Source organism: Meleagris gallopavo, chromosome 1 (assembly GCF_000146605.3).
Source record: "Meleagris gallopavo isolate NT-WF06-2002-E0010 breed Aviagen turkey brand Nicholas breeding stock chromosome 1, Turkey_5.1, whole genome shotgun sequence".
Classification (NCBI taxonomy): domain Eukaryota; kingdom Metazoa; phylum Chordata; class Aves; order Galliformes; family Phasianidae; genus Meleagris; species Meleagris gallopavo.
In genome coordinates, this window is record NC_015011.2 from 173008236 (window position 1) to 173020885 (window position 12650).

At 38.6% G+C, this 12650-nt stretch overlaps 1 long non-coding RNA gene across 1 annotated transcript; it reads right to left on the reverse strand.

Moving 5' to 3' along the window:
• Nucleotides 1-4637: 4637 nt before the first annotated feature.
• LOC104917571 lies at nt 4638-12431 on the reverse strand. The gene is made up of 3 exons (XR_796961.3): nt 11696-12431; nt 8243-8359; nt 4638-6056 (listed from the first exon to the last, which is right to left on the reverse strand). It is a non-coding gene; the product is annotated as an uncharacterized LOC104917571 (long non-coding RNA).
• Nucleotides 12432-12650: the final 219 nt, after the last annotated feature.

Sequence of the window (12650 nt, forward strand, 5' to 3'; positions counted from 1 at the left end):
GCCGCCCGCCGCTGCACGGCGAGAAGAGCCTGCATAGTCCCTGCTGGAAGAGGACAGCTGCGTACGCGCTCAACCCGCGCACACGCTGCGCTTTGCGGACAGCCCGCCGAGCTCCGGAGGGAGCTCCGCCAGCTGCCGGAGACCCGCCTCCTGCCTCCGCGCGGCCAATAGACACCCGTGGGGGAGAGGCCCTCTGTTGCGATTGGACAGAGACAGTTGTCAATCTCACGGGCCACGGCGGGTTCGGTCCTTCCCTCCCCTCGCCCCCCCGCTAAACAGGTTGCTGCTGAGGAAAGGGGCACTGCGGGAGCGGGGCGGTTGGGGAGCGTGTGCGGTAACGGCCGCCCCGCGGAGCTGAAAGAGGTGCCCGGCGCGGTCCCACTGTGAGGCTGCTCGTCCGCACCGCCCCTCTGCGCGCCAGAATAAAAACGGATAAATATCTCCGGGCAAAACACATCAGTTCTTATCCGATTTCATTGCTCGCAGTGGCCAGTCACAGCTGTGGTTAAATAAAAGCGGCTCAGCGTTTCTGACCCCTGGTGTCTGCAGTTAAAAGCACATCAGTAAGAGCTTGGTCTCGAAGGAGCGTGTGCGTTTCAGAATTCCTAACGGCAGGCTCTGACTTCTTCTTCTCCCACTGCAGCTTAACTTCTTTGGTAATGAAATGTGGTCCATGGTATTTTAATAGAAGACAGAGGAAAGGCAAATTCAAAACAGTCCAAGCAACAAGAAAGTGCCTCAGGTTTGTCCAGGAGGTTCGTGGGAGGACTCCTCTATGGGGGTAATGCATCTGAAAGCCCAGCTGCAGTGCCTCTGTACCAATGCACGCAGCATGGGAAATAAGCAGCAGGAGTTAGAAACTGTGGTGCACTTGATTTTACTGCTGTCATGTAAATGTGGTGAGATGATTTGTGTAACTGGAATATTACCACTGGGGGCTGTAGGTTTTTTAGAAGGGATAGGCAAAGTGGCAGGAGTGTGGGGGGGTTGCTTTCTGTGTTAAAAAGTGGATAGAATGCAAGAAGCTCCCTCTGAGAAACTCAGGAACAGGCTGAGAGACTGTGGGTTAAGATCAGGAACAATAAATGGCACCCAGTGGTTGGGATCTACTGGAGCTACCTGATCAAGGGCAGACTGTTGGTGAGGCCTTCTTGCTTCAGCTGCAAGAAACATCCTGCTCATAGGCTCTCATCCATGTGGGGGATTTCAACCATATGGATATCTGCTGGGAAAACTGTGAGGAGTTGCAAGCGATCCAGGAGACTCTCGGAGTCCATTGATGAAAACTTTCTTGTTCAGGTATTGCATGGACCAACCAGAGGAAAAGTGTTGCTGGACCTTGTGCTCACCGATATGAAGGAGGTTAAAGTCATTAAGATTGGAAGCAGCCTGGGTTGTAGTGACCATACCCTGGTTGAGTTTGTGATCTTGAGGAATGTGGGCCTGGCAAAGAGCAGAGTCAGGATACTGAATTTCAGGATAGGAAACTTCAGGCTGTTTAAGAAATTGTTAGATGAGATCTCCTGGGAAGCTGTTCTTAGAGACAAAGGAGTGGAGCAAAGTTGGCTACTCTTTAAAGGTGCCTTTCTGAGGGCACAACAGCTCTTCGTTCCTCAGAATAAGAAAGCAGGCAGGGGAGACAGGAAACTGGCATGGACTTGCTGGTCAGACTGAGGGAAAAGAAGGGATTGTACCAGCTGCGGAAACAAGGGCATGTCACCTGGGAAGAAAATAGGGATGCTGTCTGGACATGCAGAGATGGGATTAGGAAAGCTGAGGTACAGGTGGAACTGAACTTGGTAAGGGATGTTGAAAACAAGAAAGGGTTCTGATATTGGTCAGAAGAGTTGGTCCACAGAGACAGGCCACAGAGATAAACCTGACAGGGGGGCCCTTGTGAACCTAATGACAGGTGAACCTAATGACCAACAAAGCAAAGTGCAAGGTTTTACGCTTGGGTCAGGGCAATCCCAGATATGTATTCAGGCTGAGAGAAGAACTCCTTGAGAGTAACCCCTGCTAAGAAAGACTTAAGGGTCCTAGTAAATGAAATCTTAACATGAGCAAGCAGTGTGTGCTTGCAGCCTGGAAGACCAATGGTATTCTGGGTTCCATCAGAAGAGAGGTGGCCAGTAGGTTACGGGTCTTGACTGTACCTTTCTACTCTGCCCTTGTAAGGCTCCATCTGAAGTACTGCATCCAGATCTGGGGCAATCAACACAGGAAAGATGTGGAGTTTTCGTAGATGGTCCAGGGGTGAGCCATGAATGTGATCAGAGGGCTGGAGCATCTCTCCTATGAAGACAGGATAAAGGAGCTGGGCTTTTTCAGTCTGGAGAAGAGAAGGATGCAGGGAGATCTTGTTACAGCTTTCCAGTATTTAAAGGGAGATCATAAACATGAGAGAAATCAACTCAATGGATAAGTAGTGATAGGACAAGTGGGACTGGTTTTAAACTAAAAGAGGGAAAATTTAGATTAGATATCAGGAGGAAGTTTTTCACTGAGAGGGTTGTGAGGTGCTGGAAGATGTTGCACAGAGGGACTGTGGATGCCCCATCCCTGAAGTTGTTTAAGACCAGGTTGGATGGGGTCCTGGGCAGCCTGATCTAGTACTTGGTCTTGCAGTTTGCAACACTGCTTGCAGTACTGGGTTGGAACTTGATGATCTTTGTAGTCCTTTCCAATCCAAACTATTCTATGATTCTTTGATTCTGTAAGTGGTTAGAAAGTGGCTCTGGAGAAATTGGCAGCAGTGAAAAAACATTATGGCACATGATCTTGGTTTTTTTGTACGTAAAACAGGAATTTGGGAATTCAGGTATAGGTGGAGTCAATCACATCTACACCTCAGTATAAATTCCAACACATAACTCAGCTTCACTCAGGGCAAGGATTTATCTATGGACATCTGCCCTACAATTTAGGAATTATTGTAATTGGTGAGATACTTTTGTGTTCTATTATCAACATACCTTAGAAAGCTGCAGAGAGCTGATTTTTTTTTTTAAACGAGTCCACACTAAACTGTAGCTGTGGGTGCTGCTGCAGAAAGCAGTAACGTGAGCAGTTAGACCACTAGTAACTTAAAAGCAGTAGTACAATTTCTCTGCCCTAATGAAGCATTCACCCTGGATTCTAGCAGTTAATGTCTTCCTTCTAAACTTGAAGATAATTCAAATCCCAGGATCAGGGTTGTCCTGGAGTTTCACAAACATGTTCTTCTTGTTAGAAATGACTATGTTTGGGGTTGGTACAACCAGTACAGAGACTTGAGATAACACCGGTGAGATTTAAAGTAATGTCTGTCTTCATCAACATTAATATATTAAATAATAATTCAAAAATAAGCGTACACCATCTTTATTCCATTCCAAATTTAAACACTGTGATTTTTTTGCCCTTTTCCATTTCCTAAATCAATATACACACATATGAATACACATGCACGGTTTGAGTTGCAAACTCAAGTGCCAACACTTGTTTTCAAATCATACTTAAAGGAAATAGATCTTGGCTAAATTCTGATCTAGTTAGGTGGGTGCAACTCCAAAGCAGTTCCCTACTAATTGTCACTGAATCAACGTTACAAACCAAGATTGGGTCCAATAACAAATCCGCTGATCTCTTAGAATACTTTTGTGCTGAATTTTCATGAAAAAATAAATATAAAAAAGAGAGCTGACACCCTTTCAGAATGTGTGCAGATCTACTTTACTGCTACACTGTATTTGTGAGAATAAACAGGTGCAGAAAGCTGTAATACAAAGAAGGCCTGCTCATTTAATGGGGTATTCATAAAAGAAAAAAGTGTGCTCATTGAAATATTGATGAGCATTTCTAAATAATTTACCTGTTGAGATTCAGGAGGATGAATCAATGAGTCCTTTATGTTTCAAGAATCTACTTGTTATAAAATGAGTGCAAATCTATTATTAATTTAAATTGAATCCTTTCTGGTTTTGGTGGTGGATCATAAATTTATACTCCTTAATTGAAACTGAAACTCAATAATTCCAATATAAAAGAAGTTTACCATTCACCAAGTCTACATAAGTTTTAGTTATCAAAGTCTGCCCCCTGTTGATACAGTGTACTCTTAACATCTTAACTGTAGCCAGTCTGATTTTCGTTATCACTGCATTTTGCACCATAATTTTGTGCTTCTGGATTCTGGAGATGTTTTTAAAATAAATAAAATCATTTTGATGAGTACATACTAGGAAATGGGACTAAATTTGGCATCCAAATGTCCATTTTTAAATGCTTTCCAAGTAAATAGGATCAGTGTTTTATAAGCTATAAGTATAAAAAGATTAACTGTCTCTCACCAGTGTATGTTAACTCTCTTGCCAAGGAAATTAGGAAAGTGAGGAGAGAGCATAGAAACAGAAAATAAGATTGATGGGAGCATTTGGATGTTTGCATATGATATAAGTAATTTTGCTGAAAGCCCACCCCTCATCCTAGGGTCTTAGTCCTTGCCTCAGAGAAATCCCATGAACTTATATTTTCTTGCTTTGTATATAAAAACTAGGTATGTTGAGCTTACTGTGCATACTGTGGTACAAATAAGATTTTCATCATCTACAATTTGAAAGGTGATTTGGTATACAAAGACCAAAATAAATAATCAGTTGGTTGTTTTGTTTTGTTTTATTTTTTTATAGCAAAGCAAAAATTTGAAAATATTACATCAGCCAGATGAGGAAATATCTCAGTGTCCTGTTATAGCTATACTTAACCACCCACATTTCAGTTGCTTCCATGCTCACTTTTCTTCTCTTATTTCGATAATAAGTCATGATGCAAATGGCTACTCTTTTTGGATCTAGTCTTCTTCCTGGGTATGCAGCCATAACATTCAGTTTTGTTTTTTTTCTGCAAAATATTTCAAGGGGCAGATTGTTGTCTTCAGATTCTTCTCTCTTCTTCCTGACATTTCTTCCTTGCCATCACTCTTTGTAAACATGGCACTGCTGGTCATTACATCTTCAGGTATGTACCAGCCTATTAACACTTCAAAACCCCCTCAAAAATCACCTTCAGTGTTTTTGACACTCTTTGTGGACATTTGACTTGGTACCTGATGATATTTCTTCACTGCCTCAGTAATTGTTTTCACCTGCCTAGCACTGGCATTCTGCACACCTTCTATGTCTTGCACAGTATTTTTCTTTAGCCTTGACTCTTTGGAAATCTACTTTTCAAGCCAACCTTCTTCAGTCTCTTTCCCATGATACATCTCAGAAGTATCATGTTTTCCTTTAAATTCTTTCCTCTCTGCCTTTTGATCACTCTTACTCTTTTTGTTTCAAAGCCAAAATACAACTTCTTGATCTCCTGTTAAAAATGCTAAAAGACTTGTAATTTGCTAGAGTAAGTAAGTAGTTCCATGGAGCTCACTACTTATAGTTTATGTCTTATGTTTGGACTCTTTCAAGTCGTTTTTTACTATGTTACTTTTAAATGTGCATCCATATGCATACCTTTGATGTGTAATGAAGGCAACAGCAAAGATACGATAAGCAACGTTGCTGTTTTGAAAAAAAAAATATTTAGAGACCTAGACTTTTTGAGTCCTTTCTCAGATTTCCAGTGGATGAAATCAGTGAAAAGTTGGAAATGTTCTTGGCAGGAATTGACCAATGCAAGTTCATTTCAGTGCATACTCTGGAATAGGTTCATGTTGGCCTGGGTATGCATTATGCTATATATATGCCACTAATAATTATGACTGAGATCAGTTTGTCAACAAGACATTACCTGTAAGGCATATTTTGCTCTCAGGTAAATACCTAATACCTGGTGAAGGTCAACACAATCTAATCTTCTATGTTCATACATATATCTGAAGTGCCTTTTTTTTTTTTTTCTTTTTTCTTTCCTTCCGAACTTCATATTTTCTTCCAAACAGATACTGTGTCTCTACAGTTTATCTGGCTGAATTTAGATTGTCATATTTAAATTATAGGTCACTGAAATTGCAATACCCTCAAGTGCTCACAGATTTTCTTAATGAAACAGATCGGGAAATATTCCTGATACCACATTCTCTGAAAAAGAAAAAGAATGGAAGCTTCTTAGTGGATATGAAATCATATCCAGGCTAAGTAATTTAACACCTCTTGTCCTGCAAGCACACATTTCTTGTAAGGATGCATGCAGTATTGTGATCTAGATGTAATAGTGAAAATCAAAAGAAAAATCTTAATGAAAGAAAATGCTGCTATTGCAGAAACCTTTTGATGTCTTATTGCCTTTCTACAATTTTTAATCAGCAAAGCCTCACTACTATGAAGACTTGTTTTGTGTAAGGAGTTTTTGTTTGTTTGTTTCATCTATAAACACGTTATATATTATAAATTATTGCAACAGAGATGCATTTATCTTTCTCCTTATACTGTCAGAAAGGGTAACTATTGGCTTCACAGTAAAGCTGGTTTGCATTGTGTCTTTTGTGTATTTTGTCATGTGCAACATGGGCATTTGGTTGTTGTAGCCTACAGAAAATATCAGAACTGAAAACACTGTGATTACTCAGTTGGTGCCAGAGTTAAGGTTATTTATCTGGTGTAACAATGTTCTCATCTGAATAGAAAGGGTGAGGGAATTAAATGCTAACTTTCATGGCAGAACTAATTATGAGCCTACATTTGATGGACAGTGTGTTTAAAAAGTAGGAATTGAAGTCCATTTCATTCTAGCACAGAACTGAAATGTGCTTTAGGTGAAATTTTCTGGAGTAGTCCATTGACTACAGTTTAGTATCTTTGATAGTGGAGGTGTTTTGACTGTTATGACTTAAAATTTACCGTCTTAAATAATCAAAAGATGTCTAGTACCCAATATTAATATCTTCTAATAATCTTAATAGAAAATTACTGGAAAAATAGAAAAGACTTTGACCACATAAACCTGTCTTATCTCTTGACCTCTCATAGAAATAGTAAACTAAGAATACTTGCCCAGACTTAACTTTCTTATGATAGGTCTATGAATCAACTTGAGAGGTAAGTTGACCTGTCCCTCCAGAATGAAGCTGTGTATCCTGAGAAGTCATTCAAGGGTGGTCTTCTTCCAGCATGAGTTATAGCAGTTAATGATTTTCTGCAAGTGTTTCATGTTTAGCTGAATGATCAGTAATGGGCAGAGATTGTACCACAGTAAGGACACACATGGTCTTAAAGTAGCTTGTTCAGAGAGCCCATCTATTTTCTCTAGAGGAGTGATCAGTTGTTGAGAAACTTTAGCATCATAGGCATGTTCTTCTCAATACAGTTGCTACAATGCCCAGATGTATGTTTTTATCTTTTTCATGTGTTTTGGATAGCTGCTGGTGTCATGGAAGGAAGTAGCTTGTCTGTAAGTTGAATTGTTGATAATAGTGCTGTTATTCTGCAGCTGACAGTTATTTTTAGTAAAAATATTTATAATTATTTGAATTTATCTGAGACAAGATTTTCATTTTTGTGTATTAACAGAACTATTTTATGTCAACTTTTTTTTTTTTTTTTACACAAACTAGTAATATAAACATGACATATTATGTATCTTATACTGTATACAGCCATGTTCCTTGACAAAGATTGTTAAACTAAGTTCAGAACTTCAGTCAAACAAGCTGTCAGGTATCCCCAAATTGAGTGCCTTTAATGATTCACGGCACTGTGGTATGTGTCATAAAATGAAACAAATTCTTTTGAAGGATGATCCTACTGTCTCTGTATTGACCTTGGATAACTATTAAAATTGCATATCAAAGACTGAAGAAACTGTTGTGTAAGCACTTACAATGCCCTTCAGTGCAATCTTCTCTCTCCTGCTTTGTGAGAGAAATTTTACCTAATCTTTGTAGCTTCAGTTGTCATAACAAAACCATCCCACACAGGCAGTTTCTTCATCTTGTAATTCAAACAGCATGGCTGCCAAGTACACGCACGTTTTTCTGTGACTATAAACTACTGGCCTTTGTGTTAGCCACAGGCTGGAAAGTGATTGAGAGCTAAGTCTTAACACTGTATAAAGGACAAGAACTAGCATATCTCTTCCCTCCCCCAGTTTTATATCCTGGTAGTGATGTCAACTACTTACTAAGTTTCCTGTATTCATAGAGGCTTCCCTAAATCAGTCAATGTTAATTTTATTCAGATTACTAGGGTTTAAATTACTGATAGCCTGGAATGGCATTTGTCACACTTAATTTTGTAAGTCTAGGAGTTAAGCACTGAGTCCAAGTTACCTGAACATGGTCCGGAGAAACCTGCTCTGGTTGTACCTTGACCCCTTGTCTGCTTGAAAAGGGTGTTGGACCAAATGGCTTCCAGAGGTTTCTTCCAGCCTCAACTATTCTGCAGTTCTAGGATGAATTCAGAGAGGTCTTAACCTTTTGGATCTAATTCTAAGACTTCCATTCAAACATAGTCCTTATTGTGTTCAAGGAGTTTTGCCAAGATAAGAGCACAGACAGCTTAAAATATTACAGATGAGATTTTGTTAATGTGTAGGTGTCTGTTTCACATGTGTACTTATTACAGTTAGGCATTTATAATGTTCCAAGTTGAGCTCCAGTCACTTCTGCTAATTTGTTTCAAACCATTTCTCCAGGCCTGTAGTCACATTCAAATGAGACAGTTAATATCAGCACACACTGACAAACAGAAACTATTTTAGAGCATCAACTGTCACTAGATCAAACTGGTCTTACCTAATCAATAATGCAGGAGGTATTTATCACTGAAAAACCCAATAATTAACAAATAATAATTCATATTTCTTGTTATACTCATTTTAGAGGGAAGATTTTTGGAGACATGAGCGTCCACCCAAATCAAAGTTGAATAGAATTGGCCAAAGGGAAATCAGAGAGAGAGAGCAAATAGTATTTTGTGGTGAATGTCTATTTCTGGATCTACTTAACAACAGAATGTGCAACGTATACAGCTACCTTCCCCACTTTTGAAAGAAGGGAGCTAATAAAGCTCCTTTTCTTTAAGGAGCAAATAAGCTATTAACAGCTCAATTAGCAAACATGCACTTAATAAATACTGAGGAAGGGGGCAGAGGCCACCAGTATCTGACCCACCATAACGATTACTCTTGCTCTAGCATGTAAATCTGTGGCTAAGCTGGTAAATCAAGCCCAGGGACCACACAACATCTTCTAGAGATATCTCGTCAATTCTCTTTGATAGCTAAATAAGTATTTTCGGTCAGATAACATTAGCATTTGCATTGTTTATGGTATTTCCAATAATATGTTTAGAGAAGTTAAACTGGCAGCATTATTTGAAAGACTCAGCTCAAAGATGAGGTATGCATGGTTGATACAAATGAACAAATCATGGTGCCCAGAGAGTTTTGCCATCAGGCTTTATGTGCTTACTTCACACAATGCTCAGACCCTTAGAAAGAGTGGCTGCTTGAAATATCCTGTGGTTAGCCTGTATCCAAAGAATCTACTCAGTATCTCTGTATCATTTCTAGACATGGCATTTTTTCCTGTTACTGTTTAAATCCTTTTTTTTTGTCTGTTTAGATCCCATTAAGGGTTAAATGGCAAACAAGTCATACATATGCACAGGAGAGTTCTCCTCTCTCACATTAACTTTGTGTTGAAATGCAGTCTAACAAAGTGTAAAAAAACCCGAAGTGTTTCATGAATGCAGTAACATCTTAGGTTAACTTGCAAACACCTTCAATGGGGGAAGATGCAATAAAACCAGTGATCCAGACATCATTTCACTATTACTGAACAAAGCCTTAAGAAGAGCCTGGATATATAAAGATATCAATTCAGAAAAGAACATTTTTGATTTAATTTAACATCATGGTTGCAATACAATCAAAATGAAGACACAATAAGTCAATTACTGCAAACTTGTACAGCTAGATCATGACCAGTTAACTCCATAAATTAGTAACAGGTGAATTTGAAGAACCTCTCTAAGTGCATGCAAAATGTCATGATTTCACTCCGAATAAATACACACTTTAGTATCAGTGCTGTAGAAAAGTAAAAACTGAATAATCTGTTACAACATTCTGTAAAGCTTAGCAATTCTTTATTGAAATGCTTCGATTCATGTGTAATGTTGACATAAGAAAATGTGACAGTTTTGGAAAGGACAGTTTTTGAAAGTTTTACTGGCAGCAATTCATTCCTGGTAGTGTATTCCCTCGATCGAGTCAGCATTCTCTAATTCTGGGTAACTTTCAGACAGATATGATTCTTCAAAACAACAACAAAAAAAGAGTATGTGATTTTAACCTGTTTACATGAGCACAAGGGTGACACAGCTTCCATTTGAAAAAGGGGAAAGACTTCAATGTATATGGTCAAATTAACATACTGTGACATTGGTGGTATATGAACTTGTTATGTATGTTAAAGCAATCTTCTTTGTTCCTGTTTGATCAGTTCCTGAATCCACGCTTAGGAACTGTGCCTTACACACATATTCTCTAAACATAATGTACCAGCATGCTCCAACCCCTCTGTTACTGAGATCAGGAGTGCCCTCTTCTGCTCTTTCAGATTTTTCTTTTTTCAATCTCCTTTATTTAGGTAGCTCAGTAAGTGAGTTAAGGAACAAAATTCATCCAAGTGAATATATTTGTCTGCATGTGAGAGTCACTTTCAGTTCTCTTTAGAGTCATTGCAGTATATGTTCCTAATATTCACTTAATTTAACCCTGAAGTTAAATTTAACTGTTCAAATCACTCTAGAATGTTCTTCATAATTACAGTGAGGACTTAGGAAGATTGTTACCTTCACTGCAGTAACCTGCAGGCAAATCAGCTTAACCCCACCCAGAGCATATATTTCTTATCTCACTGTAAATTATGTCAAAATTATTATAAGATCCACTCGGATACCAGTCATTGTGAAGGAAATGTCTGCTTTGTGCTCCTACAGATAAGATAAAATCTGAGTCCTAAGGATATACTTTGAAAAAGAAGACAAATCCCAAATATACGTAAATTTCACATTAATATTTAACAGAATAAATTTCTCACCAATTATGTCTCAAAGATCTCAGCACAAGACAGCTTTAAACACTCTTAAGTTACTTAAGAGTATTTGTAAATGTACAATAAAATTGCAATTATAACTTCTCTGAATACTTGGCATACGATCTCTGACTTAGTGAATTACAGTAGTTTAAATACTGTGCAGAACATTGACATGAATGCCTGCAGTGGTCAGATCTTCATATTAGAGTAATTTCATTTTTTACATTGTAGGATTTTATTTATAGAGCACTGAAGCTTAAATCCTTTTTTGTGGGTCTCTTCACATGCCATGGAACAGAGGATGTGAAGTAAGTTTAGGAAAGAGCACTTCAAGGACATGCAGAAGACTGAAGTGTGCTAATTTATTTATATAATGATGTCAAATCTGATATCAGTCCTTCAGAAAACTTTTCCTATTTCTTTATCAACAGCAAAGGAAACACAGCAGCTTGTACCTCCATTAGTAGTATTTTATAGAAATACGATCATTCATGTAGCTTGCTGCCAAACATAACTCAGCTTTGTAGATCATAACCCATACCTTAAGCTTCAGTTTTACTATTCAGAGATCTCAGCCCATTCAGGAAAGGCTGTCCATCTGCACAGTTTATGGTCTGGCCTTACTGCAGATATTTTAACATAGTTTCCATAGAAGTTGAAGCTTCTGAATATACTTACAGGTTCGGACTTTCATTCTTATCTTTTTCCAGTGCTTAACCTTTTGAAGAGCCCTCCAGCCTTCTTATTGGGAATAATCACAAAACTAGGAAAAAAAATAAGACTAAAAAGGATGTCAGATGGTCAGGCACCACATCTCTCTGCCCTAGGGTGAAATTAACTCAACCTAGACTAAATACATATTTGTCTAATTCAAAAAAGGAGATTACTGAAGGGGAGGGGTCATGCAATCTCTGCTAGTCAATCATAAATAGAGACAGTGCAGATCAAAACTTCTTATTCTGCCTCTAAGCAACCAGCACTCATAGTGCACATAAGGAAGGACAAGCTAAATCCCAGAAGATCCTTCATGATACAGTCTAAAGACTAAAATGTCAGGTAAACTCTTTGATGGGAACAGATCCATTTGAAATGGCACAGGAGTGACTGTAGTGATGAAGCAGTCTGTCTATGTTAAAACATATTTATATCATAAACTTTTAAAGGATATATCTTCACATTAAAAAAAACCAAGGCCAAGGCAAAAAGAATGTTTTTCTCTATTGCTTAAATTTAAAATGGTGGATACATCCAGAAACAAGAGAGTGGAGCATGTGCTTCTCTGGGATTGGCTCTTTCTGTAATATTCTTGTTTTGTGTATGTGCATGAAGGAATAATACTGCCATCTAACTGGACTTTGCAAAAATCAGAATACATCTGTGTTACCAGAGGCTAAATTGTTTTTCTAGGCCTTTGGTTACCTCACCTTCTAGTAATTGATTTTCCCATTTGCTTCATTTCATTCCACTCTCGTTAATTTCCAAGCAGACTGTCCAACAGAATAATTAGCAATACAGATTTCTGTTTCCATGGTCAGTATCAGAAGTATGATCCCTGAGTGTTTTTCAGGAGGTCCCTTGTATTAACAAAGGGCTTTTGAACAGAAAAAATATATGATTGGAAGATTCACAGAAT